Below are 27,793 nucleotides of genomic sequence, written 5' to 3' on the forward strand. Positions count from 1 at the left end.
CCCTGCCTACCTTCCTTCCATCCCTGCCTACCGTCCATCCCTGCCTTCCTACCTTACATCCCTACCTACCGTCCATCCCTGCCTACCTACCTTCCATCCCTGCCTACCTTCCATCCCTGCCTACCTTCCATCCCTGCCTACCTTCCATCCCTGCCTACCTTCCATCCCTACCTACCTACCTTCCATCCCTGCCTACCTACCTTCCATCCCTACCTACCTACCTTCCATCCCTTCCTTCCATCCCTGCCTACCGTCCATCCCTGCCTACCTTCCTTCCATCCCTACCTACCTACCGTCCATCCCTGCCTTCCTTCCTTCCATCCCTACCTACCTTCCTTCCATCCCTGCCTACCTTCCATCCCTGCCTACCTTCCATCCCTCCATCCTACCTTCCATCCCTACCTACCTTCCATCCCTACCTACCTTCCATCCCTACCTTCCTTCCATCCCTTCCTACCTTCCATCCCTACCTACCGTCCATCCCTACCTACCGTCCATCCCTACCTACCGTCCATCCCTACCTTCCTTCCATCCCTGCCTACCTACCTTCCTTCCATCCATGCCTACCTTTCCATCTAACCCTGCATGTGTATCAGTGTTGGTCTTAGACTGAAACAGGTTCCAGTATTCATAAAGGTTTATATGTTAATCTGTTTATATTTAGGTGCAGGAACTCCTCAATCCTTCTGCGCTCATATTCTATCAGAGGAACAGGAGCTCAAACAGTAGAACATTTTGAGGTGCCGGTACTCAAGCTCCTGTGAGCTGCTGGTGCGTCTCATTATGTTTTAACAGTTGCATCATAACATTCCAGTCAGTGTGTGTCCTGTGTGAGACGAGCAGCGGAAGAGAATGCCTTAACATGATCCAGCTACTTTTTGCATTGCATCTGTTGTATCATCGGAAGGAACAGGCCAACAGCTTTGGTCCTGCACTGTCTAGAGAGAGAGGGGACACTAGAGACATTCTGGTTGGGTGGTCTCTGTCTCTCTCTCTCTCTCTCCCACGCACGCACGCACACAGGAAACAGCAGGAAAGGAAGGAACACAAAATAAACAATGCGTGTAACATCCCAATAACCACAAAGCCTTGACTGGACTGTCATGTAACATGCACTTGCAATTGTTATTACACCTTCCCAATACAAGCTTTGTTCACACACAGCAAACGACAACCACTCCTGAGAACGTCCCACTTCCTCTCTTTATGTCCAGCGAGAACCAGTGGACAGAACGTACCCATACCCCAGCCCTACCCTAAGGAAACAGGATACAGGGAGTAGTACTACAGATGCGATATCTTAATTTGACTCAGTTTCTCACAGAAAGAAAATAATTCTGCATGTAATGTGAAATATGATGTGGATTATAATTAATAGACTTTTTTTTGTAGGGTTTGATACATTTTTAAAATGGTAATTACACACTTTAGAAGTTTTAATTTCCTGAAACATCATGATGATCAAATTAAGACGCAACATATGTATAAGTGGGTGGTGAGGTTTTGTACTATATTATTAACATGTCAGCTGGTCTGGTTTATATCACAACTGTATAATCACATGATGTATAGAAACATGCCTTAATAACCCAGAGGGGAAACAAGGAGGAATGTATATGTTAGTCACCTAATCGCTCTACATAAAGTATACTGTAACCAATCTGAGTTGGAGGAGGACATGGGACTCTATTCTTCAACGCGCTGTCTCAGACACAGCTGGGAGTGTGGGGCTGAAATTCCATCTGATTGATACTTAAACACACCCACGCTATGCAGCTGAATTAGGGTGTTCTCCCAATTACACTAATACAAATAATCAATTCAATTAATTTGATGAATAATCTAAACAGGAGCATATAAAACTCTGACTGACTGAAACAGTCGGTACACCACCTCTGACTGAAACAGTCGGTACACCACCTCTGACTGTAACAGTCGGTACACCACCTCTGACTGAAACAGTCGGTACACCACCTCTGACTGACTGAAACAGTCGGTACACCACCTCTGACTGACTGAAACAGTCGGTACACCACCTCTGAGTGACTGAAACAGTCGGTACACCACCTCTGAGTGACTGAAACAGTCGGTACACCACCTCTGACTGACTGAAACAGTCGGTACACCACCTCTGACTGACTGAAACAGTCGGTACACCACCTCTGACTGACTGAAACAGTCGGTACACCACCTCTGACTGACTGAAACAGTCGGTACACCACCTCTGACTGACTGAAACAGTCGGTACACCACCTCTGACTGACTGAAACTGACTGACTGAAACAGTCGGTACACCACCTCTGACTGACTGAAACAGTCGGTACACCACCTCTGACTGACTGACTGAAACAGTCGGTACACCACCTCTGACTGACTGAAACAGTCGGTACACCACCTCTGACTGACTGAAACAGTCGGTACACCACCTCTGACTGACTGAAACAGTCGGTACACCACCTCTGACTGACTGAAACAGTCGGTACACCACCTCTGACTGACTGAAACAGTCGGTACACCACCTCTGACTGACTGAAACAGTCGGTACACCACCTCTGACTGACTGAAACAGTCGGTACACCACCTTTCACTGACTGAAACAGTCGGTACACCACCTCTGAGTGACTGAAACAGTCGGTACACCACCTCTGACCGACTGAAACAGTCGGTACACCACCTCTGACTGAAACAGTCGGTACACCACCTCTGACTGACTGAAACAGTCGGTACACCACCTCTGACTGACTAACACCACCTCTGACTGACTGAAACAGTCGGTACACCACCTCTGACTGACTGAAACAGTCGGTACACCACCTCTGACTGACTGAAACAGTCGGTACACCACCTTTCACTGACTGAAACAGTCTGAAACAGTACACCACCTCTGACTGACTGAAACAGTCGGTACACCACCTCTGACTGACTGAAACAGTCGGTACACCACCTCTGACTGACTGAAACAGTCGGTACACCACCTCTGACTGACTGAAACAGTCGGTACACCACCTCTGACTGACTGAAACAGTCGGTACACCACCTCTGACTGACTGAAACAGTCGGTACACCACCTCTGACTGACTGAAACAGTCGGTACACCACCTCTGACTGACTGAAACAGTCGGACACCACCTCTGACTGACTGAAACAGTCGGTACACCACCTCTGACTGACTGAAACAGTCGGTACACCACCTCTGACTGACTGAAACAGTCGGTACACCACCTCTGACTGACTGAAACAGTCGGTACACCACCTCTGACTGACTGACTGAAACAGTCGGTACACCACCTCTGACTGACTGAAACAGTCGGTACACCACCTCTGACTGACTGAAACAGTCGGTACACCACCTCTGACTGACTGAAACAGTCGGTACACCACCTCTGACTGACTGAAACAGTCGGTACCACCTGACTGACTCTGACTGACTGAAACAGTCGGTACACCACCTCTGACTGACTGAAACAGTCGGTACACCACCTCTGACTGACTGAAACAGTCGGTACACCACCTCTGACTGACTGAAACAGTCGGTACACCACCTCTGACTGACTGAAACAGTCGGTACACCACCTCTGACTGACTGAAACAGACGGTACACCACCTCTGACTGAAACAGTCGGTACACCACCTCTGACTGACTAAAACAGACGGTACACCACCTCTGACTGAAACAGTCGGTACACCACCTCTGACTGACTAAAACAGACGGTACACCACCTCTGACTGACTAAAACAGACGGTACACCACCTCTGACTGACTAAAACAGACGGTACACCACCTCTGACTGACTGAAACAGTCGGTACACCACCTCTGACTGACTGAAACAGTCGGTACACCACCTCTGACTGACTGAAACAGTCGGTACACCACCTCTGACTGACTGAAACAGTCGGTACACCACCTCTGACTGACTGAAACAGTCGGTACACCACCTCTGACTGACTGAAACAGTCGGTAACCACCTCTGACTGAAACAGTCGGTAACCACCACTGACTGAAACAGTCGGTACACCACCTCTGACTGACTGAAACAGTCGGTACACCACCTCTGACTGACTGAAACAGACCTCTGACTGAAACAGTCGGTACACCACCTCTGACTGAAACTGACTGACTGAAACAGTCGGTACACCACCTCTGACTGAAACAGTCGGTACACCACCTCTGACTGACTGAAACAGTCGGTACACCACCTCTGACTGACTGAAACAGTCGGTACACCACCTCTGACTGAAACAGTCGGTACACCACCTCTGACTGAAACAGTCGGTACACCACCTCTGACTGACTGAAACAGTCGGTACACCACCTCTGACTGACTGAAACAGTCGGTACACCACCTTTCACTGACTGAAACAGTCGGTACACCACCTCTGAGTGACTGAAACAGTCGGTACACCACCTCTGACTGACTGAAACAGTCGGTACACCACCTCTGACTGACTGAAACAGTCGGTACACCACCTCTGACTGACTGAAACAGTCGGTACACCACCTCTGACTGACTGAAACAGTCGGTACACCACCTCTGACTGACTGAAACAGTCGGTGACTGACTGAAACACACCACCTCTGACTGACTGAAACAGTCGGTACACCACCTCTGACTGACTGAAACAGTCGGTACACCACCTCTGACTGACTGAAACAGTACACCACCTCTGACTGACTCGGTACACCACCTCTGACTGACTGAAACAGTCGGTACACCACCTCTGACTGACTGAAACAGACGGTACACCACCTCTGACTGAAACAGACGGTACACCACCTCTGACTGACTGAAACAGTCAGTAACCACCTCTGACTGTAACAGTCGGTACACCACCTCTGACCGAAACAGACGGTACACCACCTCTGACCGAAACAGACGGTACACCACCTCTGACTGAAACAGTCGGTACACCACCTCTGGCTGAAACAGTCAGTACACCACCTCTGACTGAAACAGTCAGTAACCACCTCTGACTGACTGAAACAGTCAGTAACCACCTCTGACTGACTGAAACAGTCAGTAACCACCTCTGACTGAAACAGACGGTACACCACCTCTGACTGAAACAGACGGTACACCACCTCTGACTGAAACAGACGTTAAAAAACGGTTAAATTAAATATTTGAAATAGCATGTTTTAAATCAATTAAATCCAAATATACAACTGAGACGTTTAGGAAATAAACACTTCCTAGCTTTCCTCATCGAAGTGAAAACAGGTGTACTTGATACCTACAGTCCCTCTGTTTAACCTACAGTCTCTCTGTTTTTTAACTTCCTCCCCCCTATCTTTCACTCTCTTTCATTCTCCTCCTCTCACGCTCTCTCTCTCAACCCATCTCTCTCTCTCGCCATCCTTAGGCAGCAGTAATAAGAGCTGGTTTATACCTGCTCGCCTGACACATACTGAAACAATGAGAAGGACCCAGGACCCCGTCTTGACTATAAACCACCCAGCAGCATCTATCTCCCTCTGTCTTTCCTACAGACCCACAGTGCCATGGCTCTGATCAGGCCCTACACCCAAACAAGGGCACTGCGTTCATCCACCTCTGGCCTGCTCGCCTCCCTACCACTGAGGAAGTACAGTTCCCGCTCAGCCCAGTCAAAACTGTTCGCTGCTCTGGCCCCCTAATGGTGGAACAAACTCCCTCACGACGCCAGGACAGCGGAGTCAATCACCACCTTCCGGAGACACCTGAAACCCCACCTCTTTAAGGAATACCTAGGATAGGATAAGTAATCCCTCTCACCCCCCCCCCTTTAAGATTTAGATGCACTATCGTAAAGTGACTGTTCCACTGGATGTCATAAGGTGAATGCACCAATTTGTAAGTCGCTCTGGATAAGAGCATCTGCTAAATGACTTAAATGTAAATGTAAATGTATGTCTTGCAGTGTTTAAAGAGGCAATATGATACGTTTTATAGACAAAAGAGGCAATATGATATGTTTTATAGATAATGTTACATATTCAATATGTTCTACTGGTTCTAGATTTATACTCTGACTGTAGGACCTGAACTAGAAAGACAATACAACATGTAATACTCATCCCTTCATCACACCCCCTTCATCTCTCTCTCTCCTCCTCTCTCTCTCCTCCCTCCCTCCCTCCCTCCCTCCCTCCCTCCCTCCCTCCCTCCCTCCCTCCCTCCCTCCCTCCCTCCCTCCCTCCCTCCCTCTCTCCCTCCCTCCCTCCCTCATCTCTCTCCCTTCCTCCCTCATCCCTCCCTCCCCCTTCATCTCTCTCTCTCACTCTTTCTGTCTCCCTCCTCCCTCATCTTTCTCTCCATCCCCCTTCATCTCTCTCTCTCTCGCTCTGTCCCCCTCTCCCTCCCCCCTCATCCTTCTCTCGCTCTTTCCTCAGTCTTCCCTCCCTTTCCACTGCAGATCTGTCAGTCTGCTGTGAGGAGAACCAGACCCAGAGCTCTACCCTGTTGTGAGGAGAACCAGACCCGGAGTTCTACCTTGTCCCCGATGGAGTAGCAGCAAGCCAGAGGGAGGTAGCTGGGGCATGGGGAGGGGGGTGGAGGGATGGAGTGCTGGGAGAGATATAGGGAGGGTAAGATCAGAGAGCTGGTCCCATGAGATGTGCATGGGACATCTGGGTTCATTTGAGGAACAAAACCTGCCGCCCAGTGTGCTTCGCTGACTGGCAATAGAGGACTGGAGGTGTCCCAACAGACAGACTGACCTCCAGCCTAGCCTCTAGATTCAGACCCCTCAAAGTCTATTCTAAGTCCGGCTCAGCCTCCGGCTGTGTCCTATATTGTGCCCTACTTTTCGTATAAGGCTCTCGTCAAAAGTAGTGAACTAAATAGGTACTATTGAGGTATTTTGGACACATTTTCAGACCCTCTCAGCCCAGCCTCAGACCAGCCTGTAACCTCTGAGCCCTGGCACAGTCCCCTTAGGTCAAATCTATTAACTGGACCCGTAGAGGAAGAGAACACATCACCGGGTTCTGGTCACCGGGTTCTGGTTCTAATACACCGGAGACCTCTCAGTTAACATGTAACATCCTTTATTGGATAAGGACAGATCATCTCTCAACGTGGCAGTTTTTAAATGAATAAATATCTCAGTCTTTGTGTTCAACGAGGGAATGGTGTAACACTGTACATATGTTACAACTCACGTTACAACACCCGAGCCCCTACAAGTAGTTATTGCCTATGACGAGCTCAGATCTGGCTGTAGTCTCTATTAATCATGATGAAACTACACGTCAGAGACAAAGAGGAGGAAATAGGGGGAGAGAGTGAAGACCATTGTATTGACCCTCCCACTCCGTCAGCCGAATTCTTTCTCTTTGCTCTTGTTTTCCTTTAATAGGATGCCGGTGGGCGGAGCCGGGAGGGTCGTCAGCGAAATGAGATAAATGCACCTCTATCCCCATTCATTGGGGAGACTCTCTTCGTGCAGACACACTGATAGATTTTGGTTGTGGCATTTTTGTGTCTGTTTTTGTTTGTGTGCGTTGACACTTTTCAATAATATATATAATAATATATATGCCATTTAACAGACGCTTTTATCCAAAGCGACTTACAGTCATGTGTGCATACATTCTACGTATGTAGAATGTATCATCATCACATTTATGCACACAACCACTCCCTTACACTACTGATTACTGACTACACACACCATTGCTCATTGTATATAGTTTACTTTAGTTAATAAATATATTTTGTTATTTCTTATATCCACGTTGTCTCCCTTTTTGTTACGAACTTTGAGCTGGTTCGTGACACCATGGACATGGAAGAGCATAGTGTATATATATAGTATAGTGTATAGTATTTAGTATATAATATAGTACATAATATAATATAGTAGTATATAATATAGGGCTTCCGAGTGGTGCAGTGGTCTAAGGCACACGATTGGCCCAGCGTCGTCCAGGTTTTGCCAGGGTAGGCAGTCATTGTAAATAAGAATTTGTTCTTAACCGACTTGCCTAGTTAAATAAAGGATACATAAAAAAATATATATATAGTATAGACTACAGTACATTATATATAGACTACAGTACATTATACATAGACTACAGTACATGGTATATAGACTACAGTACATGATACATGGTATATAGACTACAGTACATGGTATATAGACTACAGTACATGATACATAGACTACAGTACATGGTATATGGACTACAGTACATGGTATATAGACTACAGTACATGGTATATGGACTACAGTACATGGTATATGGACTACAGTACATGATACATAGACTACCATTCAAAAGTTTGGGGTCACTTTGAAATTTCCTTGTTTTTGAAAGAAAAGCAAATGTTTTGTAAATAAAATGTTGATTTAAAATAACATCAAATTGATCAGAAATACAGTGTAGACATTGTTAATGTTGTAAATGACTATTGTAACTGCTTGTTCACGGTAAACACAAAGCATATTGGGACATGTTGGTTGTGGCAGCAGGGTAGCCTAGTGGTTAGAGTGTTGGACCAGTAACCAGAAGGTTGCAAGTTCAAACCCCCGAGCTGACAAGGTACAAATCTGTCGTTCTGCCCCTGAACAAGGCAGTTAACCCACTGTTCCTAGGCAGTCATTGAAAATAAGAATTTGTTCTTAACTGACTTTATTTTACCTTCTTAAATAAAGGTCAAATAAAATAAAACGTGTTGTAAATGATGCTCAAACAGTCTTGAAGGCTGTGTAGCTAGCTCCTGGGAATGATTCCCCGCAGATGGATATACGACACTGTACGGCACTTTAAACATCTGTCTCTTTATGTCAAACAGACACTCGTGGAAATAAGATATTGTGATAATTCCATCACGATGTCACCCTTGAAAAGAGATTGTAAACGTGAGAAGAGATATATTTTTGTTGTACCATTTTTGACATATGCAGAGGACGCAATTCTGTTTTCTGGACGACAAAGTAGACATTCTATTCTCATTCAGTTCTATTGATACTCAATATCAACTCAGAAATGCGTTTCAATTTCAAACAATGACTTGGAATATGTAGATAACAGGACTTCAAGTATGGGAGGATAAAAATAAATCAATGTTCATCGGGTATATCAGGTCGGCTATTGTTTGCTAGCTTGTGGCCGAGGCAGCTCAGTTACCGTTGGAGCAGGGCACCAGCCAGATAAGCATTGTGAAGTGTGAACACTGCACTGGAGTACCCACTGAAAGAGTGAAGTACCTGGCTAGATGTTCTCTACAGTAGAGAGTGAAGTACATAGAGACTCTGTAGTGAAGTACCTGGTTAGATGTTCTCTACACTAGAGAGTGAAGTACCTGGCTAGATGTTCTCTACACTAGAGAGGAAAGTACCTGGTTAGATGTTCTCTACACTAGAGAGTGAAGTACCTGGTTAGATGTTCTCTACACTAGAGAGTGAAGTACCTGGCTAGATGTTCTCTACACTAGAGAGTGAAGTACCTGGCTAGATGTTCTCTACACTAGAGAGTGAAATACCTGGCTAGATGTTCTCTACACTAGAGAGTGAAGTGCTAGAGTTCTCTACACATAGAGACTCTGTAGTGAAGTACCTGGTTAGATGTTCTCTACAGTAGAGAGTGAAGTACCTGGCTAGATGTTCTCTACACTAGAGAGTGAAGTACCTGGCTAGATGTTCTCTACACTAGAGAGTGAAGTACATAGAGACTCTGTAGTGAAGTACCTGGTTAGATGTTCTCTACACTAGAGAGTGAAGTACCTGGCTAGATGTTCTCTACACTAGAGAGTGAAGTACCTGGCTAGATGTTCTCTACACTAGAGAGTGAAGTACCTGGCTAGATGCTCTCTACACTAGAGAGTGAAGTACCTGGCTAGATGTTCTCTACACTAGAGAGTGAAGTACCTGGCTAGATGTTCTCTACACTAGAGGGTGAAGTACATAGAGACTCTGTAGTGAAGTACCTGGTTAGATGTTCTCTACACTAGAGAGTGAAGTACCTGGCTAGATGTTCTCTACACTAGAGAGTGAAGTACCTGGCTAGATGTTCTCTACAGTAGAGAGTGAAGTACATAGAGACTCTGTAGTGAAGTACCTGGTTAGATGTTCTCTACACTAGAGAGTGAAGTACCTGGCTAGATGTTCTCTACAGTAGAGAGTGAAGTACCTGGCAAATGTTCTCTACAGTAGGGAGTGAAGTACCTGGCTAGATGTTCTCTACAGTAGAGAGTGAAGTACCTGGCTAGATACTCTCTACAGTAGAGAGTGAATGACACAGAGACTCTGTAGTGAAGTACCTGGCTAGATGTTCTCTACTGTGGAGAGTGATCAGCTCTCTACATCAGAGGTTTAACATGTTTATCATATATGCATAGTCAATTTAACTATACATTCATGTACATACTACCTCAATCAGCCTGACTAACCGGTGTCTGTATGTAGCCGCTCTACTTTTATAGTCTCGCTACTGTATATAGCCAGTCTTTTTACTGTTGTTTTATTTCTTTACTTAACTGTTGTTCCCCTAATACCTTTTTTGCACTGTTGGTTAGAGCCTGTAAGTAAGCATTTCACTGTAAGGCCTGTTGTATTCGGTACACGTGACAAATAAACTTTGATTTGATGTGTCACCGACAGCATACTCAAACTCTCCAAGCATCTAGTGCTCTCTCTCTCTCTCTCTCTCTCTCTCTCTCTCTCTCTCTCTCTCTCTCTCTCTCTCTCTCTCTCTCTCTCTCTCTCTCTCTCTCTCTCTCTCTCTCTCTCTCTCTCTCTCTCTCTCTCTCTCTCTCTCTCTCTCTCTCTCTCTCTCTCTCTCTCTCTCTCTCTCTCTCTCTCTCTCTCTCTCTCTCTCTCTCTCTCTCTCTCTCTCTCTCTCTCTCTCTCTCTCTCTCTCTCTCTCTCTCTCTCTCTCTCTCTCTCTCTCTCTCTCTCTCTCTCTCTCTCTGTCTCTATATTCATCTCTCTGTCTCGCTTTTCTCTCTCCATCTCTCTATCCAAGTAGGTTAAAGTATCTTTCCCCTAGTAGGTTAAAGTATCTTTCCCCTTCTCCCTTGTTAGGTTCCTACGTCAAACTATTCTTCCAGTGGCACTGAGATAAGAGGAAAGACACAATGCAGAGATACAGTCATAGGAAAGAGAGGGAAGCAACGTAGCCACAGTCACAGACTGAGGAAAGGCACAACGTAGCCACAGTCACAGACTGAGGAAAGGCACAACGTAGCCACAGTCACAGACTGAGGAAAGGCACAACGTAGCCACAGTCACAGACTGAGGAAAGGCACAACGTAGCCACAGTCACAGACTGAGGAAAGGCACAACGTAGCCACAGTCACAGACTGAGGAAAGGCACAACGTAGCCACAGTCACAGACTGAGGAAAGGCACAACGTAGCCACAGTCACAGACTGAGGAAAGGCACAACGTAGCCACAGTCACAGACTGAGGAAAGGCACAACGTAGCCACAGTCACAGACTGAGGAAAGGCACAACGTAGCCACAGTCACAGACTGAGGAAAGGCACAACGTAGCCACAGTCACAGACTGAGGAAAGGCACAACGTAGCCACAGTCACAGACTGAGGAAAGGCACAACGTAGCCACAGTCACAGACTGAGGAAAGGCACAACGTAGCCACAGTCACAGACTGAGGAAAGGCACAACGTAGCCACAGTCACAGACTGAGGAAAGGCACAACGTAGCCACAGTCACAGACTGAGGAAAGGCACACAACGTAGCCACAGTCACAGACTGAGGAAAGGCACAACGTAGCCACAGTCACAGACTGAGGAAAGGCACAACGTAGCCACAGTCACAGACTGAGGAAAGGCACAACGTAGCCACAGTCACAGACTGAGGAAAGGCACAACGTAGCCACAGTCACAGACTGAGGAAAGGCACAATGTAGCCACAGTCACAGACTGAGGAAAGGCACAACGTAGCCACAGTCACAGACTGAGGAAAGGCACAACGTAGCCACAGTCACAGACTGAGGAAAGGCACAATGTAGCCACAGTCACAGACTGAGGAAAGGCACAATGTAGCCACAGTCACAGACTGAGGAAAGGCACAATGTAGCCACAGTCACAGACTGAGGAAAGGCACAACGTAGCCACAGTCACAGACTGAGGAAAGGGCACACTGAGGAAAACAATGTAGCCACAGTCACAGACTGAGGAAAGGCACAACGTAGCCACAGGCACAATGTAGCCACAGTCACAGACTGAGGAAAGGCACAACGTAGCCACAGTCACAGACTGAGGAAAGGCACAACGTAGCCACAGTCACAGATGGAGGAAAGGCACAACGTAGCCACAGTCACAGATGGAGGAAATGCACAACGTAGCCACAGTCACAGACTGAGGAAAGGCACAACGTAGCCACAGTCACAGACTGAGGAAAGGCACAACGTAGCCACAGTCACAGACTGAGGAAAGGCACAACGTAGCCACAGTCACAGACTGAGGAAAGGCACAACGTAGCCACAGTCACAGACTGAGGAAAGGCACAACGTAGCCACAGTCACAGACTGAGGAGGTCAACGTAGCCACAGTCACAACTGAGGATAGCCACAGTCACAGACTGAGGAAAGGCACAATGTAGCCACAGTCACAGACTGAGGAAAGGCACAACGTAGCCACAGTCACAGACTGAGGAAAGGCACTCTGTAGCCACAGTCACAGACTGAGGAAAGGCACAACGTAGCCACAGTCACAGACTGAGGAAAGGCACAACGTAGCCACATCACAGACTGAGGAAAGCTTCTCCAACTAGCCACAGTCACAGACTGAGGAAAGGCACAACGTAGCCACAGTCACAGACTGAGGAAAGGCACAACGTAGCCACAGTCACAGACTGAGGAAAGGCATAAACGTAGCCACAGTCACAGACTGAGGAAAGGCACAACGTAGCCACAGTCACAGACAGAGGAAAGGCACAACGTAGCCACAGTCACAGACTGAGGAAAGGCACAACGTAGCCACAGTCACAGACTGAGGAAAGGCACAACGTAGCCACAGTCACAGACTGAGGAAAGGCACAACGTAGCCACAGTCACAGACTGAGGAAAGGAACGTAGCCACAGTCACAGACTGAGGAAAGGCACAACGTAGCCACAGTCACAGACTGAGGAAAGGCACAACGTAGCCACAGTCACAGACTGAGTAAAGGCACAACGTACAACGTAGTCACAGACTGAGGAAAGGCACAACGTAGCCACAGTCACAGACTGAGGAAAGGCACAACGTAGTCACAGTCACAGGACTAAACAACAGTCTGACGAACAGTTTGTACCGAGGAGTCAACTGCCATAACAGGATGTCATATAGACAATCACTGCACCTTACTCATATCAGCCAGGACCAGAGATTTTTTTTAGGGGTGGTTCACTGTATTCTCTATGCTACTAGTTCTAAACTGACTCTGTGTTTTAAGCTTCAATATCTTCCATTGTAAATGGATATTCCTCGAAAATCAACATAGTAAATGTCTCAATGTAGACATTGAGCTTCTCCCTGAATCTCAGTCACACACACATTGGAATATATTCGGCTGTTTACACGTTTACAAACAGAGCAAAATAAATTGTGAAATAATTTTGGTAGGTTATTGATTGATCTAGAATAGATGTATCGCATAATCTCATAAATCATGTGCTTTGCAGATTTTACCTGCCAACAATATCCTCATAGTCTGCCTCACAAAATTGAAAGAGCCGTTTCAAAAATCAAAGTTAATGTCAGAAAGTAAACTTTTCCGCAACTTACCAAACTCGTTCTTTTCTTGAAAGTGATTTCTGAAGATGAGTTATTCCAGTCCAAATCTAACGTAGACGGGCTCCTGATACAGTGACAGGGTGAAACGATCTGCCGCAGGGTTTGAGAAAGAGAAGCGACGTGAGATGACTCCACATTGTCGCGTTCCACACGTTATAAACAAACTCCGCATGTTGGGCTGGGATCGTGAAGGCCACTCCTCCGGTAGGTAGTCCCTCTCTCCATCATCCTCCGCTGCGCTTCCCAGCTCCCTCCGGCTCTGTCGCCTATCAAATGTCTGCTCATTACACTCGTGACGCACATCGAGTGGGAACAATATTATGTGTTTGTGCAGGTGTATCTAGCACATTATGATAACGTATTGGTTGGGTACTATAATAACGGGCCTAGACAAGTAATTCCTTTTCTCCACATTAAATTAAATCAAATCAAAGTTTATTTGTCACTTGCGCAGAATACAACAGGTGTAGACTACAGTGAAATGCTGAATACAACAGGTGTACAAGACTTACAGTGAAATGCTGAATACAACAGGTCTACTAGACCTTACAGTGAAATTCTGAATACAACAGGTGTACTAGACTTACAGTGAAATGCTGAATACAACAGGTGTACTAGACTTACAGTGAAATGCTGAATACAACGGGTCTACTAGACCTTACAGTGAAATGCTGAATACAACAGGTCTACTAGACCTTACAGTGAAATGCTGAATACAACAGGTCTACTAGACCTTACAGTGAAATGCTGAATACAACAGGTGTTGACTACAGTGAAATGCTGAATACAACAGGTCTACTAGACCTTACAGTGAAATGCTGAATACAACAGGTGTTGACTACAGTGAAATGCTGAATACAACAGGTCTACTAGACCTTACAGTGAAATGCTGAATACAACAGGTCTACGAGACCTTACAGTGAAATGCTGAATACAACAGGTGTTGACTACAGTGAAATACTGACTTACAGGCTCTAACGAATAGTGCAAAAAAAGGGGCAGGGTAATTTAATGTTGTCACTTTATCCCATATCTACATGTACATACTATCTCAAATCAGCCTGACTGACCGGTGCCTGTATATAGCCTCACTACTGTATATAGCCTCACTACTGTATATAGCCTCTTCTGTATGTAGTCTCTCTACTGTATATAGCCTCACTACTGTATATAGCCTCTCTACTGTATATAGCCTCTCTACTGTATATAGCCTCACTACTGTATATAGCCTCACTACTGTATATAGCCTCTTCTGTATGTAGTCTCTCTACTGTATATAGCCTCACTACTGTATATAGCCTCTACTGTATATAGCCCCTCTACTGTATATAGCCTCACTACTGTATATAATCTCTCTACTGTATATAGCCTCACTACTGTATATAGCCTCACTACTGTATATAGCCTCACTACTGTATATAGCCTCACTACTGTATATAGCCTCTCTACTGTATATAGCCTCTCTACTGTATATAGCCTCTCTACTGTATATAGCCTCTCTACTGTATATAGCCTCACTACTGTATATAGCCTCACTACTGTATATAGCCTCTCTACTGTATATAGCCTCCCTACTGTAATAAGCCTCTACTGTAAATAGCCTCTACTGTATATAGCCTCACTAATGTATATAGCCTCTACTGTATATAGCCTCTCTACTGTATATAGCCTCTACTGTATATAGCCTCCCTACTGTATATAGCCTCCCTACTGTATATAGGCTCCCTACTGTATATAGGCTCCCTACTGTATATAGCCTCACTACTGTATATAGCCTCACTACTGTATATAGCCTCTACTGTATATAGCCTCCCTACTGTATATAGACCCCCTACTGTATATAGCCTCACTACTGTATATAGCCTCACTACTGTATATAGCCTCACTACTGTATATAGCCTCACTACTGTATATAGCCTCACTACTGTATATATCCTCTCTACTGTATATAGCCCCACTACTGTATATAGCCCCCCTACTGTATATAGCCTCACTACTGTATATAGCCCCACTACTGTATATAGCCCCTCTACTGTATATAGCCCCTCTACTGTATATAGCCCCTCTACTGTATATAGCCCCTCTACTGTATATAGCCCCTCTACTGTATATAGCCCCTCTACTGTATATAGCCTCTACTGTATATAGCCTCTCTACTGTATATAACCTCTCTACTGTATATAGCCTCTCTACTGTATATAACCCCTCTACTGTATATAACCTCTCTACTGTATATAACCTCTCTACTGTATATAACCTCTCTACTGTATATAACCTCTACTGTATATAACCTCTACTGTATATAACCTCTACTGTATATAACCTCTACTGTATATAACCTCTACTGTATATAACCTCTCCACTGTATATAGCCTCTCTACTGTATATAACCTCTCTACTGTATATAACCTCTCTACTGTATATAACCTCTCTACTGTATATAGCCTCTCTACTGTATATAACCTCTACTGTATATAACCTCTCTACTGTATATAGCCTCTCTACTGTATATAGCCTCTCTACTGTATATAACCTCTCTACTGTATATAACCTCTCTACTGTATATAACCTCTCTACTGTATATAGCCTCTACTGTATATAACCTCTCTACTGTATATAACCTCTCTACTGTATATAACCTCTACTGTATATAGCCTCTACTGTATATAGCCTCTACTGTATATAGCCTCTACTGTATATAGCCTCTACTGTATATAGCCTCTACTGTATATAGCCTCTACTGTATATAGCCTCTACTGTATATAGCCTCTACTGTATATAGCCTCTCTACTGTATATAACCTCTCTACTGTATATAGCCTCTACTGTATATAGCCTCTCTACTGTATATAACCTCTCTACTGTATATAACCTCTCTACTGTATATAACCTCTCTACTGTATATAACCTCTCTACTGTTTATAGCCTCACTACTGAGGACATAGTAGATCAGATTCATATAAAACCATTTCATTGATTACACTAAGAAACACACACTAACTCCACACCGGCAACAAGTCTCCTTCTCCTCTAGTTCGGTGGATGATCCAAAACCATAGAAACAGATTGACTAGATTATATCCATTGTATCCGAATTATTCTATTTGTACGATTGCAAACTGGAGAGGGCTCAGTTTACACAGACGAACATGTACAAAATTACAAATACAAACATTCCGTTATCCAGTTTCATAGACTTTGGGATATCATTGCTATAGTATAGCATATATTTTCAATTCAACTGTGTGATGAATATACTTTCAATTCAGCTTGTTTGCTTAAACAGAGGCGGAGTAGTCTTCAATTTTTCAATTGTAATTATTGAAGACCGGAGTGACGGGAACCCATTCAATGGTTTGACGCTGTGAAGGAATTGAAACATTTGAGTGGATATAACAACAAGTCCATATTGTAGTCAAACCTCAATGAAGAAAGGCTCCGTTATGAGAGGGCTGCCCTCTAGTGGCCGTTAAAGGCAATTGTATTTTTAAGGAAGGGAGAATGGAAGGACACAAATTAATAATAATAATAATAATAATAATAATATATGCCATTTAGCAGACGCTTTTATCCAAAGCGACTTACAGTCATGTGTGCATACATTCTACGTATGGGTGGTCCAGGGGATTGAACCCACTACCCTGGCGTTACAAGCGCCATGCTCTACCAACTGAGCTACAGAAGGATAGTATTGACCAGCGGAGGCTGGTGGGAGGAACTATAGGAGGAGGGGCTCATTGTAACGGCAGGAATGGAATGAATGGAACGGGTATGAAACACATCAAACATACGGAAACAACATGTCAGACTCTGTTCCATCTATTCCAGTCCAGCCATTACAATGAGCCCGTCCTCCTATAGCTCCTACCACCAGCCTCCACTGGTATTGACACAAGATGATAGTGTTCAGGTGGGGCATCGCAGGGGCGAGGTATCCGTTCAGTAGTGTAAGAACATGACCCTGGGCTAAGATACTCTTTACGCTACCATCCTGAGCTAAAGTGGATTAGTAAGCAGTCTAGCTCCGTAAAGCTTGGCTTGGCACGGCTCTGTTCGGGCTCAGTAGTGTGGAAAGCTCTCAAGAAGACCTAGATACCTAGACAGACCTGCTGCAAGATGCAACTGACAGAGGAGGAAGGATGCAGTTCAGGAGTATTGGGACAGGTCACTAGCAGGACTGAGAGAAGGCTCACCTGTTGTAGGATGAGTATTGGGACAGGTCACTAGCAGGACTGAGAGAAGGCTCACCTGTTGTAGGATGAGTATTCGGACAGGTCACTAGCAGGACTGAGAGAAGGCTCACCTGTTGTAGGATGTGACAGGCAACTTGCTGTGGTGAGAACCTGCTGTGTTGAGAACCTGCTGTGTTGAGAACCTGCTGTGGTGAGAACCTGCTGTGGTGAGAACCTGCTGTGTTGAGAACCTGCTGTGTGAGAACCTGCTGTGGTGAGAACCTGCTGTGGTGAGAACCTGCTGTGGTGAGAACCTGCTGTGGTGAGAACCTGCTGTGGTGAGAACCTGCTGTGGTGAGAACCTGCTGTGGTGAGAACCTGCTGAGAACCTGCTGTGTTGAGAACCTGCTGTGGTGAGAACCTGCTGTGGTGAGAACCTGCTGTGGTGAGAACCTGCTGTGGTGAGAACCTGCTGTGTTGAGAACCTGCTGTGGTGAGAACCTGCTGTGGTGAGAACCTGCTGTGGTGAGAACCTGCTGTGGTGAGAACCTGCTGTGGTGAGAACCTGCTGTGGTGTTCCTGAGAAGCCTTCCTGGAGGCATCACAGATCTCCTGGTCAGGGAAACCCACAATGGGGGAGAGGTCATCTAGAACTAGAGATCTACTAACATCCCAATACAATATATGGCATCCTCGTCGTTATGATCAGAGGGGAGAGATTTGTAGTCTGGTCTGGTCTCAGATATGATGTACTTGAACCAACTCTTCTGACTCCCCTAACAACCTCAGGAGTTTGCTTAAGAACACACAGATCTATGAACCAGGCAAAAATCAAATAGATTTTTACCTGAATATTTTCATTTACAAAGAACGCATACCCGGACACCTTCTCAAACGTCTCCAAGGGGAACTCAGGACAGTCAGTCCGGTACAAACTCAAACACGTGGTTTTTCCTATGCGGATAAGAGGAGACACGGGATGCTACTGTAGACAGTATTACCAGCTACAACAACACACTGCAGTTTACTGGACAATAGCCTTTACTCCCAAGTCCTGTTTATTCAGCTGGTCTTGTGACTTATTTTGTACAGAGTTGGATTAAACACATGGTGTAACAACCTAGATCACAAAAGGAGTGCCTCAAGCCACAATGTACTAGTACCACGTGACAGTCAGCTGTATTTAGTGAATCAGATATCTATAGACTGGTCAGAACAGTAGAGTAGAGTAGAGCAGAGCAGAGCAGAGCAGAGCAGAGCAGAGCAGAGCAGAGCAGAGCAGAGCAGAGCAGAGTAGAGTAGAGTAGAGTAGAGTAGAGTAGAGCAGAGTAGAGTAGAGCAGAGTAGAGTAGAGCAGAGCAGAGTAGAGCAGAGCAGAGTACAGCAGAGCAGAGTACAGCAGAGCAGAGTACAGCAGAGCAGAGTACAGCAGAGCAGAGTAGAGTAGAGTAGAGTAGAGTAGAGTAGAGTAGAGTAGAGTAGAGTAGAGTAGAGTAGAGTAGAGTAGAGTAGAGCAGAGCAGAGTAGAGTAGAGCAGAGTAGAGTAGAGTAGAGTAGAGTAGAGTAGAGTAGAGTAGAGTAGAGTAGAGTAGAGTAGAGTAGAGTAGAGTAGAGTAGTAGAGTAGAGCAGAGAGTAGAGTAGAGCAGAGCAGAGTAGAGTAGAGTAGAGTAGAGTAGAGTAGAGCAGAGTACAGCAGAGCAGAGCAGAGTACAGCAGAGCAGAGTAGAGTAGAGTAGAGCAGAGTAGAGTACAGCAGAGTAGAGTAGAGTAGAGTAGAGTAGAGTAGAGTAGAGTAGAGTAGAGTAGAGCAGAGTAGAGCAGAGCAGAGTAGAGTAGAGTAGAGCAGAGTAGAGTAGAGTAGAGCAGAGCAGAGTACAGCAGAGCAGAGTAGAGTAGAGCAGAGCAGAGCAGAGCAGAGCAGAGCAGAGTAGAGTAGAGTAGAGTAGAGTAGAGTAGAGTAGAGAGTAGAGCAGAGTAGAGTAGAGTAGAGTACAGCAGACTTAAATGTAATGTAGAGTAGAGTAGAGTAGAGTAGAGTAGAGTAGAGTAGAGTAGAGTAGAGTAGAGTAGAGCAGAGTAGAGCAGAGTAGAGCAGAGCAGAGTACAGCTCAGTTAACATGTGATGGTAAGCTGAATATAGTGCATGAGGTCTGTGTTGCCATGGCAGGTGGGACAAGTCTTGTTGCCATGTCCATGGTAGGTGGGGCAGGTCTGGTTTCCATGTCCATGATAGGTGGGGCAGGTCTTGTTGCCATGTCCATGATAGGTGGGACAGGTCTTGTTGCCATATCCATGGTAGGTGGGGCAGGTCTTGTTGCCTTGTCCATGATAGGTGGGACAGGTCTTGTTGCCATATCCATGGTAGGTGGGGCAGGTCTTGTTGCCATGTCCAATGTAGACACCATTCTATATACATCTGGCCCTTCTTTGGGCACTGTGTTAACAAACCTCCAAATGAGCTTCAATGCCATACAACACTCCTTCCGTGGCCTCCAACTGCTCTTAAACACCAGTAAAACTAAATGCATGCTCTTCAACCGATCGCTGCCCTCACCCACCTGCCCGACTAGCATCACTACTCTGGACGGTTCTGACTTTGAATATGTGAGCAACTACAAATACCTAGGTGTCTGGTTAGACTGTAAACTCTCCTTCCAGACTCACATTAAGCATCTCCAATCCAAAATTAAATCTAGAATCGACTTACTATTTCGCAACAAAGCCTCCTCCATTCATGCTGCCAACATACCCTCATAAAACTGACTATCCTACCGATCCTCGACGATGTCATTTACAAAATAGCCTCCAACACTCTACTCAGCAAACTGGATGCACGTACAGTCAACCAGTCCTTTTGGCTCATTGCACCCTGTCACACAGTCCTGTGTGTGTGTGTGTGTGTGTGTGTGTGTGTGTGTGTGTGTGTGTGTGTGTGTGTGTGTGTGTGTGTGTGTGTGTGTGTGTGTGTGTGTGTGTGTGTGTGTGATAGTAGAACTCAGGGCTCCAGATATAGCAGAACTCAGGGCACCAGATATAGTAGAACTCAGGGCACCAGATACAGCAGAACTCAGGGCACCAGATACAGCAGAACTCAGGGCACCAGATACAGCAGAACTCAGGGCACCAGATACAGCAGAATTCAGGGCACCAGATATAGCAGAACTCAGTGCACCAGATATAGCAGAACTCATATTGAAGTTTGTGTAGGCAGTTCTCGGTTCTAGAACCAGGCAACATTGGAATTGTTCTATCTCAATGAGACAAACAAGAGTACACGCGTGGCCAAAAGTTTTGAGAATGACACAAAAATTAATTTTCACCAAGTCTGCTGCCTCAGTTTGTATGATGGAAATTTGCATATACTCCAGAATGTTGTGAAGAGTAATCAGATGAATTGCAATTAATTGCAAAGTCCCTCTTTGCCATGCAAATGAACTGAATCCCCCAAAAAACATTTCCACTGCATTTCAGCCCTGCCACAAAAGGACCAGCTGACATCATGTCAGTGATTCTCTCGTTAACACAGTGTGAGTGTTGACGAGGACAAGGCTGGAGATCACTCCACTCTGTTATACTGATTGAGTTCGAATAACAGAGTGGAAGCTTCAAAAGGAGGGTGGTGCTTGGAATCATTGTTCTTCCTCTGTCAACCATGGTTACCTGCAAGGAAACACGTGCCGTCATCATTGCTTTGCACAAAAAGGGCTTCACAGGCAAGGATATTGCTGCCAGTAAGATTGCACATAAATAAACCATTTATCGGATCATCAAGAACTTCAAGGAGATCGGTTCATTTGTTGTGAAGAAGGCTTCAGGGCAACCTTGAAAGTCCAGCAAGCGCCAGGACGTCTGCTAAAGTTGATTCAGCTGCGGGATCAGGGCACCACCATTACAGAGCTTGCATCTGCACACAGAGTGAGGCAAAGACTTTTGAAAGATGACCTGGTGTCAAGATGGGCAGCAAAGAAGCTACTTCTCTCCTGGAAAAACATCAGGGACAGACTGATATTCTGCAAAAGGTACAGGGATTGGACTGCTGAGGACTGGGGTAAAGTCATTTTCTCTGACGAATCCCCTTTCCGATTATTCTGCCCTTGAGTTGCGTTCCCATGCAAAACTAGACAGATAGCTAACAACTAAGTCTTCAATAAAACTCCCAAGGTGTGACTTTTCTTGAATGAATATATTGTAAACGTTTATGTTGTGAAACTGCAAAATACAGAAAAGAATATACTTTAGTGTTCAATTCACACCGACATACTACCGACATACTGTAGATGTACATTAAACATTTGAAGTTGCATAAATACAAAGCACGTGCTAAGGTACCATGCATCTGGCATGATGCCAAACCATATAGCTAATTGTTAACCATATGGTAATTGCTCCTTTCATTACTCTAATAATGTGTAACCATCTATGTAGAATAACAAAGCATATTACACTAAAAACAGTAACAAAACTACAGTATTGTATATTTTACAATTCGTTTGCATGACGCATGAGCAAAGTAATACAGCTAACGACATACACAAAAGGCATTGCAATTTGTGAGTAAATGCAACCAACATTGATATGTAAGAAACTCTATCAATAACAAGATTATTATCATTAGCTAAATGCTTGAATTGAACTTACAAACAAATATTTTTCCAAGGCTGAAGCGTGACAAGAAATAACTACATTGAAAGACCTGCACCGTAGCCTTGTTTGTAGCTGCTCTATGCGTGCAAAACAAATTCTGAACTTCCTGTTTACGTCGTCTCTCTAAGTACCAGAAAGCGCCACTAGGGGGCAAATAACACCATTGAACACAATGAAAATCCAATTTAACCATTGTAATAAAATAATCTGTTATCTTCTAACAGGATGGCAGCACACCGATTGTTTGGGGCATCTGGAAAAAAAGCTTTTCCGGAGAAGGCAAGGTGAGCGCTACCATCAGTCCTGTGTCATGCCAACATTAAAGCATCCTGAGACCATTCATGTGTGGGGTTGCTTCTCAGCCAAGGGAGTGGGCTCACTCACAATTTTGCCTAAGAACACAGCAATGAATAAAGAATGGTACCAACACATCCTCCGAGAGTAACTTCTCCCAACCATCCAGGAACAGTATTGTGAGGAACAATGCCTTTTCCAGCATGATGGAGCACCTTGCCATAAGGCTAAAGTGATAACTAAGTGGCTCTGGGAACAAAACATCGATATTTTGGGTCCATGGTCAGGAAACCCCCCAGACCTTAATCCAATTGAGAACTTGTGGTCAATCCTCAAGTGGCGGGTGGACAAACAAAAACCCACAAACTGACAAACTCCAAGCATTGATTATGCAAGAATGGGCTGCCATCAGTCAGGATGTGGCCCAGAAGTTAATTGACAGCATGCCATCAGTCAGGATGTGGCCCAGAAGTTAATTGACAGCATGCCATCAGTCAGGATGTGGCCCAGAAGTTAATTGACAGCATGCCATCAGTCAGGATGTGGCCCAGAAGTTAATTGCCATCAGCAGGATGCCATTGACAGCATGCCATCAGGATGTGGCCCAGAAGTTAATTGACAGCATGCCATCAGTCAGGATGTGGCCCAGAAGTTAATTGACAGCATGCCATCAGTCAGGATGTGGCCCAGAAGTTAATTGACAGCATGCCATCAGTCAGGATGTGGCCCAGAAGTTAATTGACAGCATGCCATCAGTCAGGATGTGGCCCAGAAGTTAATTGACAGCATGCCATCAGTCAGGATGTGGCCCAGAAGTTAATTGACAGCATGCCATCAGTCAGGATGTGGCCCAGAAGTTAATTGACAGCATGTTAGGATTGACAGCATGCCATCAGTCAGGATGTGGCCCAGAAGTTAATTGACAGCATGCCATCAGTCAGGATGTGGCCCAGAAGTTAATTGACAGCATGCCATCAGTCAGGATGTGGCCCAGAAGTTAATTGACAGCATGCCATCAGTCAGGATGTGGCCCAGAAGTTAATTGACAGCATGCCATCAGTCAGGATGTTAATTGCATGCCATCAGTCAGGAGAAGTTAATTGACAACATGCCATCAGTCAGGATGTGGCCCAGAAGTTAATTGACAGCATGCCATCAGTCAGGATGTGGCCCAGAAGTTAATTGACAGCATGCCATCAGTCAGGATGTGGCCCAGAAGTTAATTGACAGCATGCCATCAGTCAGGATGTGGCCCAGAAGTTAATTGACAGCATGCCATCAGTCAGGATGTGGCCCAGAAGGTAATTGACAGCATGCCATCAGTCAGGATGTGGCCCAGAAGGTAATTGACAGCATGCCATCAGTCAGGATGTGGCCCAGAAGGTAATTGACAGCATGCCATCAGTCAGGATGTGGCCCAGAAGTTAATTGACAGCATGCCATCAGTCAGGATGTGGCCCAGAAGTTAATTGACAGCATGCCATCAGTCAGGATGTGGCCCAGAAGTTAATTGACAGCATGCCATCAGTCAGGATGTGGCCCAGAAGTTAATTGACAGCATGCCATCAGTCAGGATGTGGCCCAGTTAATTGACAGCATGCCATCAGTCAGGATGTAGTTAATTGACAGCATGCCATCAGTCAGGATGTGGCCCAGAATGTTAATTGACAGCATGCCATCAGTCAGGATGTGGCCCAGAAGTTAATTGACAGCATGCCATCAGTCAGGATGTGGCCCAGAAGGTAATTGACAGCATGCCATCAGTCAGGATGTGGCCCAGAAGTTAATTGACAGCATGCCATCAGTCAGGATGTGGCCCAGAAGGTAATTGACAGCATGCCATCAGTCAGGATGTGGCCCAGAAGGTAATTGACAGCATGCCAGGGCGGATTGCAGAGGTCTTGGAAAAGAACGGTAAACACTGCAAATATTGACTCTTTGCATCAACTTCATATAATTGTCAATAAAAACCCTTTGATACTTATGAAATGCTTTAATTATACTTCAGTATTCCAGAGTAACATCTGACAAAAATATCTAAAGACACTGAGGCAGCAGACTTTGTGAAAATTAAGATTTGTGTCATTCTCAAAACTTTTGGCCACGACTCTATAACCACAGAAATATAATTGCATAATAGAGACAAAAAAATACCAAATGCTCTGTTGAAAACTGTAGTTTTGCAACTGATCAAATAGAGTTATCATTGAAAACTCAATTAGGCAAACAACATAACATTACAAGTTGTTAGGCTTGAGTCATGGAAATGGGTTCAGTGGGGAGTAGAGGACTGGACAGCGTTCCTTCTCTCCCACAGGAAAAACAGACATTCCCTCGGAAGGGAGAGGACCGGACGCTATATTGTCATCCACCAACACTCCTCTTCTCATGACCCAGGATCTCTGGATCTTGTTGGATTTGGAAGGTCTAGGCTCGGGAGTGTGACCCTTCAGTGGAAATAGGCGAGTTTTAAACAAAACAAGAACTGTGAGGTGGGAGAGTTGAGCTGAGCAACGGCCCCATTTATATATTATTAACCAATAAATCTTAGATAATAATCCCATTATTAGTAACTCTTGTGATATATTTACATACGTTCATTGTATTACCGTTAACTTGCTGCTTAAACACTGTTAGTGGAAACTAGTTAGTCCTCACATTGACCCAGGAGTTACACAGACTCATATGGAGAAGCTCCTAGATCCAGTTGGTTGGACATGTGCTGCTAACTCTGTTGGAAAATACACACGTACTGTATGTACAGGACACAAAGAGTGTGTAATACTTAGTACAGGACACAATACAGTGTGTAGTTATTAGTACAGGACACAATACAGTGTGTAGTACTTAGTACAGGACACAATACAGTGTGTAGTACTTAGTACAGGACACAATACAGTGTGTAGTTATTAGTACATGACATAAAACAGTGTGTAGTATTAGTACAGGACACAATACAGTGTGTAGTTATTAGTACAGGACACAATACAGTGTGTAGTTATTAGTACAGGACACAATACAGTGTGTAGTTATTAGTACAGGACATAATACAGTGTGTAGTTATTAGTACAGGACATAATACAGTGTGTAGTTATTAGTACAGGACATAATACAGTGTGTAGTTATTAGTACAGGACATAATACAGTGTGTAGTACTTAGTACAGGACACAATACAGTGTGTAGTTATTAGTAGACACAATACAGTGTAGTTATTAGTACAGGACATAATACAGTGTGTAGTTATTAGTACAGGACATAATACAGTGTGTAGTTATTAGTACAGGACACAATACAGTGTGTAGTACTAGGTACCTTTGTTATACATTTGAACATCATCAAGCACTGTCACGACTTCCGCCGAGGTTGGCTCTCCTGCCCGTTCAGGCTGTGCTCGGCGGTCGTCGTCACCGTCCTATTAGCCACTACCGATCCCTTTTCGGTTATCTGTTGGTTTTGTCTGATTGTTTTCACCTGTGTGTTAGTTAATTAGTATCTGTATATAATGTAGGTTGTCCCGCCCTTGTTTTGTGCGGGATTGTTTGTTTTTGACATTTCGTTTCGGCTGTCGGTGTTTTTGTGTTTTATTTCTCCGGTTTGTCTGTTTATTCCTGTTTTGGATATTTTTCACCCTGTATGTATTTTTGGGTTGTCCGTGTTTATTGTTGTTCACCGGAGAATAAACCTCTATTCATTATTTGCTCTCTGCGCCTGATTCCACCCACCTTGACTAGTCGTGACAAGCACAGTGTTTTGATTCCCATGTGTAAGAATGAAAGGAAAACATGGCAATAGAATCCCCATTCCATTCTGTTGACCATGTACACTACACAGCATCACCTACTTTCTGTACCCCCTTATTCTCCACAATTTGGTGGTATCCAATTGTTAGTAGTTACTGTCTTGCCTCATCGCTACAACTCCCATAGGGGTTCAGGAGAGACAAAGGTCAAGAGTCATGCGTCCTCCGAAACACAACCCAACCAAGCCGCACTGCTTCTAAAACAGTGCGTATCCAACCCGGAGGCCAGCCGCACCAATGTGTCGGAGGAAACACAGCATGCACTGTGCCCTGCCCGCCACAGGAGTTGCTGGTGTGCAATGAGACAAGGATATCCCATACCGGCCAAACCCTCCCTAACCCGGACGGCGCTAGGCCAATTGTGCGTCGCCCCATGGACCTCCCAGTCGCGGCCGGCTGCGACAGAGTCTGGGCTCAAACCCAGTCTCTCTGGTGGCACAGCTAGCACTGCACTGCAGTGCCTTAGACCACTGCACCACCCGGGAGGCCTATACAGCTCTGTTCAAAAGTAGTGTACTGTTATGAGATCTGGATTTAAGATAATATATATATAGTGCAATATGCCAGTTACCAGGGGCCTTTATCCTACTCAATTTACAGTAAGGACAAAAGCATTTTAGCATGTGTGTGATCTCTGAAGAAATTAAACCCATAACCTTGGTGTTGCTAGATCCCATGCTTTAGCCCTAGATCAACACACTGTGATAACAGATAGCAGTGGGAGAAGGCTGGGAAGTAAAAGCTTGCTTAGCATTCATACAATGTGCCTAAAAATACATCACTGAGACAGAGAGTACTACTGTCGGGTGGGGCTTGCATCGAGTTAAGTGAAAGATAATCCAATAGAATAGAGATGGATGAGTGGTCTGAAAAGCAGAACCCATACTGCAGCACAAAACAAAGAGGATGTACAATGCCTTCAGAAAGTATTCAAACCCCTTGACTCTTTCCCCATTTTGTTACAGTCTTCATCGAACAGGGTTTACATTGAGATGTTGTGTCACAGGCCTACAACACAATACCCCATAATGGCAAAGTAGAAAAATGTTACATTTTATGAATTTTTTAATAAAAAAATGAAAAGCTGAAATGTCAACCCCTTTGTTACGGCAATCCTAAATAAATTCAGGAGTAAAAATGTGCTTAACAAGTCACATAATAAG

The 27,793-nt window shown here is 44.9% G+C and overlaps 1 pseudogene; it reads right to left on the minus strand.

Moving 5' to 3' along the window:
• Positions 1–13,876, minus strand: part of LOC124025574 — a 145,996-nt pseudogene extending 132,120 nt beyond the window's left edge.
• Between the last annotated feature and the right edge of the window lie 13,917 nt (positions 13,877–27,793).

This window comes from Oncorhynchus gorbuscha, linkage group LG03 (assembly GCF_021184085.1).
Source record: "Oncorhynchus gorbuscha isolate QuinsamMale2020 ecotype Even-year linkage group LG03, OgorEven_v1.0, whole genome shotgun sequence".
NCBI lineage: Eukaryota > Metazoa > Chordata > Actinopteri > Salmoniformes > Salmonidae > Oncorhynchus > Oncorhynchus gorbuscha.